The sequence below is a fragment of the Aquarana catesbeiana genome, linkage group LG04 (assembly GCF_042186555.1).
Source record: "Aquarana catesbeiana isolate 2022-GZ linkage group LG04, ASM4218655v1, whole genome shotgun sequence".
Taxonomy (NCBI): Eukaryota; Metazoa; Chordata; class Amphibia; order Anura; family Ranidae; genus Aquarana; species Aquarana catesbeiana.
The window spans coordinates 336796651-336802650 of NC_133327.1; the positions used below are offsets into that span (position 1 = coordinate 336796651).

The 6000-nt window shown below is 46.4% G+C and overlaps 1 protein-coding gene across 1 annotated transcript in view; it reads right to left on the reverse strand.

Annotated features, from left to right (window-relative positions):
• Positions 1-6000, reverse strand: part of MDN1 (midasin AAA ATPase 1) — a 455945-nt gene that overhangs the window by 259411 nt on the left and 190534 nt on the right.

The window sequence follows — 6000 nt, forward strand, 5'->3', positions numbered from 1 at the left end:
AAATCTAGAAAATTCACAAAAGCATTGATGAAAAAGGTCTTAAAAAAAAAAAAAAAAAAAAAAAAAAAAAGGGCAAAAGGCAAAATCCCCAAAAAAATAAAAAATAAAACTAAAATTGAAACACAGTTCCAAATGAATTTGAAGGTGAACCAAGAAATGTCAGTGCAGGTGTAGAGACAAGATGTTAACACGAAACTGTGAAGAAAAGATCCCTTCCTTCAAAAGGCTTTGCACCCAACGTTAGTATGTAGTCTACTTACCCGCAGAAATGACCACCAAAACGGTCTCACCAAGCTCAGGGAATTCAGTCTCCCAAAAACCTGAATGGATGTCCCAAACTGCTGGATCCCATAGTGTAGTATTTAAAATAATAATTTAATACACCCAAATAAATTGCACTTACAGGACAAAGATCTTATATGCGCGGTGTAGCACAGTGGATCAGAGTAGCTGCGTCTACTTGGGCTTCCTCCGCCTACTGCTTGCTGTACCAATCTCCGAAGAGACAAAACTTGATGACGTCAGTATCACAGGCCCACCCTGTGGTCTCCACTCTGGGAAGAGGATGAGAATAAAGCCGCTAACCTCTGTTCCAGCCCAACCAGAGCTGAAGATAAGGCGTCCTCAGTAACATAAACCGGGGCTGGAGGATTGGAAACAGCTGCTGCACCAGAAAACACCAATGGCTCATCCTGGCTAGCCACCTTTAGTCTGTCCGGAGAGGAGGGTACTATGGAGGCATGACAAGGGTTCTCCGAGCCTGATGGGGAAGCCTTAACCTTCTTTGAAACCACTTTTTTAGGAGGCATAGTGCAAAGCAAAAAAAACAGAGGTACTACAAAGCCCAGTGCACCCACTGCTGAACCTTAGTCCAGCAATAAAAGATGCTAATAATGGCTAGCCTGATACTTGAGCAAATAAATGTCATTCAGAATGCCTGCATACATCACCACCACCCAAGTTAGTGCTGTGTCCCTCCGTCAGTCAGCTTCCTCCTGACTGAAGCCCTCTTAATGAGTGAGCCGCCGTGTGCTGCCGAGTATTTAAAAAATGTGACATACAACTCACGCACCGGCCTCGCGTTAAGCCCCGCCACTGGAACGCCTCTGAAATTTTATAACAAGATTCCCGCGCGTGCATAGCACCGTTCGGGATCTCGACAGAGGTGCACGGGGGGTGAGTGCCGCTTCCAGTCATCAGGGATGCCTATAAGAGCATTCCCCTAGGGGGAAATACCCAGCGGGGTAGGAACGCCAGACTGCCCACCAGATGAACTAGAAGAAAATGCTTCCAAACCCAGCAATCCCCCTGTCCTTCATTCCAGTGGCAGTGGCCGTCCAGGGACAAGCTCCTAGAGGTAATGAAAAAAAAAAAAAAAAAAAAAAAAAAAAGCTTTTTCTCCTTACAGACCCCAGCAGTGTACAGGGAGACCTGGATTGGATTTTCTGGAGAAATATCTCCCTACGCCATCTAGTGGTTATTTTAAAGAATGACAGAAAAAATAATTTGCTCAAAGAAGAATCCCAAGAAAACAAAGTTTCCTTAGGACCTTCACTTATCTTATCCCTGCCGCAGGATTTTGTTGGAAACCAACAGATCCAAATTTTCATCCATCACGGCAGGCTAAGTCAAAAGACCTTCAGGGATCAGGTTCCTTAAAAGGGATTTCTACTCCCCTGGGCCTGTATAGCACCCTGCCAGAAAGGCTTTGGCATTTTTAAAAAATAACCAAAGAACTGGGTCAAAGGGTCCAGCCCTCCAAGAGAGGTATTAAAGGCAAAACCTTGCATCTTCGGTGACGAGGCCCGGGTACCATTCACCTTAGTCTTTAAATGGCATCTTGAATGGATCCGGTTTGTTAGCTTGCTTGTCCAGCAAGCTGTTCCAAAAAACATCTTTAACCATGACCAACACCTTAGACACTGGCAAAAAAAAAAAAAAAAAAAAACTGAGGTGCTCCCAGTGTGGGAGGGGTTATATAGGGAGGCAACTTCCTGTCTTGGGCGCGCCAGTGTTTTTATCACCTAAAGGTGGCTACATACCCATATAGTTATCACTATGGCTCTGTGTCCCGTGATGTACGATAAAGAAAAAGTAACATTACAATGTAACAGTAGGACATACCATACCAAAGCAAATACAATAAAACAGTAACAATAGAGCGAGAACAATAGAGAAGAAAAATAAGAACCATTTTTGGCTTTGTTTTGGGTTTATTTTAATTTTTTGCATGTTTATTTTAACTGTAAACGTTCCAGATTAGGGTCTCTCAAAATGTGATGACAATCTCATCTTTCGAGACCCTGTCTGGTGCTGTACCCTACACGCCAATACTCCACTGGTGTATGGTAGTGACGGAAACATTCACCGATGCAGAGACCAGGTTGGTAAGGACAGGAGGGACAATAATAGAGGGTGTCACGCCTATATCCGTGTTTTCTGTAGACATGGCATCTTCTTTAGGGTGCTCTTTGGGCAGGGGTACCACAGAGGACTTCTAGAAAGTGCCTCTCATGCAGCCAAGTCACGGCATTTGCATTGGGAAGTTGGGCCACAGCACTGTCTGGAAACAGAAGGGCTCTGATGATCTCTTCTTGGAATTTTAGGACGGATCCAGTTCATCCTGATGCTTTGTATAGCACATAAGTGTTCAGTAGAGCCAATTTAAGTAGCTATACAGACACCTTTTTATACCAGAGTCTGGCTCTACGAGCAATTAAGTATGTTACCATCTGGTCCTTGAAGTCCACCCCTCCCATGTTAGGATTGTATTTGTGGACACAGAGGGGCTTCACAGAACCAGACGCTATAGGAATTTCGACTGCCGTATCTGCGTGAATGGAGGACAGAATGGAAACATTCCATGTGTTCCTCCACTTCACTGCAAGCAATTTTTTTTACATCTCAAGCAGGCTCTCCCCCGTCTAAGTTGGGACTCTACAAGCCATTGGGGGAAGCCCCAGCAATTAGATCGCACGGTGCCACATGCACCAATTCCACAATCAAAAAAGGGGACTAAAAAGTGGCACGCTTGTGTAATAATTGTCCACTAACAAGTGGTACCCCTTTCCGAATACGGGTGACACCAAGTACCGAACAATCTTACCGCTGCTCCCCATGTAGTCGGGGGAGTTGGAGGGCTCTACAGTGCTGTCTTTTCCCTCAAACCATAAAACTATATGTATAGCCTGTTGCCCTGTTACAAAGCTTATACGTCTTGAACTCATATCTGGCACGCTTGCTGGGGAGATACTGTTTGAAAGACAAGTGGCCAGAAAATGTATTCAGGGACTCATCAATGCAGACAACTTGATCGGGAATAAACAAGGCTGCAAATTGTTGAAGTGGTTTACGAGGAGCCGAACTTAGTGGAGCCAATTGTATCCAGGGTCACCCCGAGGACAACAGTTCATTGTCGTTGAAGTGCATGAACCACAAGATCTGCTCGTATCTAGTCCTGGTCATGGAAGCAGAGAACATGGGCATATGGTGAATTGGTTCAGTGGACTAATATGACCGCAACACACACTTTTTAGTAATGCCCATGAGGAGGGATAGGCCCAGAAAGGTCTTAAATTCAGGAACCGTAATAGGTTTCCACACAAGTTCTCTGGCAAGGGTCAACTGGGGATTTGCGCCGATAAATTGACCAGCGTATAATTTACTTTGGTCCACAATAGATCTGTAGAGATCTGCTGTGAAAAACAGCGACCAAAAGTCAAGGGAAGTAAAATCCACTGTTTCCACCTGAATTCCAGATTGGCCGGTGAATGGGGGAAATACGTGGTGGGCTCCCAATCCGGATTAGCAACTGCAGCGGGAAGGACACTATGGTCTCTACGGGCCTGTGTTCGAACTCTTGGTGGCTATGGGGAACTATTTGTGCTAGCCACCACGCAAGCTTGAACTGCACTTATAGGACTCGCCACATGACAAAGTGTTACTGCAGTGCTGGCTTGTCTATGATCAGGATGTACTAGGCCGCTGGTGCTTGCCAGTTCACCAGAAGGTTGAGCGGCACTAGTACTGGCTCTCTGCTCCATACGAGAGCCCTGCGGTTGTTGCACCCCAACAACAGAACGACAAGGTCAGGTACATCTGACCTTAGGCAGGGACCACTTTTCCATTATCAAAGCTATCTGTCAAGGTGCTGCTGCTCTCTACCGGTTCGTATACTGTTTGGACATTTTGTCCTCTAAATTTATAGTTACAGTTAGTGCGACTCACAGGCAAAAGAGCACCTGGTTGTCGGACTGCTTCAAATCGCTACCAAAAAAAATGAACTCTTAGTCTTCACAGGGATCGGTGTGACTCTGCCAACGCTGCAGTTATGTGTGCTGCGTTTTGTAAGTGACAGTGATCTATTGATACTGCACTTGGGTGGGCTGGGCGGAGGGGCTAAACGCAGGTGCCTGGGCTGATCTTGCTAACTCCGTGTTTTTGGGAACACTATACTACTGGGGACGCTAATATAGTCCTGATCAGATCAAAGATGTTGATCCGTTCAAACACTATACTAGAAAGGGAGGTCTATGGGTGTTAGCACTACTGGCACTAATCTGACGCTGCCTGGGATTGACGCAGACCCTGAAACTAAAACCTGTACTGGGGGCAATCAGGGGGTTAAACCTTTATTTAGGCAATATATGGCAGTTACCCTGACGCTATAAAAAAACGACAGCGACACTAAATACAGTAATCAGAAAAGAGATCTGCACACTATACTGGTGACACGGGGGTGAAAGGATTGACGGGGGGGGGGGGGGGGGGGGGGGGGTTAGAGGGTTAAACCTTTATTAGGGGGTTAATGGAGGGTACCCTACCTGGGCTTACTACTGCCCTAACGCTGATTAGTGTCACAAGTGACACCAGTACAGTGATCAGTGAAAAATCGGAAAACTGCACTTGGTGGCACTGTAACAGGGAGTTAAAGGGTTAACCCGGGGGGGTGGATCAGGGGGTGACAAGTGTGCCTACGTGTTTTGGTGTTCGTGTAGTGCTTGGTGTACTCATGGTGAGATGTCCTCTTCTCCTGCTCTGAAACCAAAAAGGGCTCCACGAGGGGAGGCGACATCACTTCCTCTGCCTGTGTTTACATTACACAGGCAGAGGACAGTCTCTCATTCGCCAGGACCGACCACTAGGTTCTGGTCAGAATGACGGCTGGGCGGTGCTGCTCTCGTTCTAGATGGCTGTCATATGAGAGCCTACCAGAATGACTGCCGCGTCCCTGATCTGTGTAAAGAGCAGCGGCTCTTTAACCATGTGATTGGCTGTGTCCAATCACAGCCGGTCACATGTAAACATGGAGATATGCCAGTAATTGGCGCTCCTCACCTCACACCGACAGTGTGAGGGAGCCGATCAGCGGCATTTCCTCACAGGGGACAGCTAGGTATTTAATCAGGGCACTGGTCATCAGTGCCCCGATTATAATTAAGTGTTCACCGGTGCCAACAATGATTGCCCACCAGTGCCAGCAATCATTGCCAGCCAGTGCCCACAAGTGCCAGCAATCAGTGGCCATTAGCCAGTCAGTGTCACCCAACATAAACGGCGGCAATTTGAACCGTTCCATTGCCGACAACGGGGCGCGACTAGTCATGCGATTTGGAACTGTCAAATCGCACCGGTGTGAACGGGGGCTAATCCTCTAACAGTTTATACATAAAACAAACATACAAATACATATGCTCTTAGACCCAGTTATTTCAGAGCAAATTCAAAGCTGCCGGTTAGTGTAATTTTATGTGCGGCTTGCCAACATCTGAGCAATTTCATACACAGATTCCAACGCAAGTCGCACATGAAATTGCGAAAAATAGCACATGAGTGTTTTAAATCGGTGCAAGTCAGAGTCGCACTGATTTGAATGGTTCCATAGGAACAAATAAGGTGTGACTTGTCATGCGATTTTCAACAGTCAAATCGCATGACAAGTCAAACCGGTGTGAACGGGGGCTTACTGACCTGAGCAGTGTAGCTGTAACGACAACATAA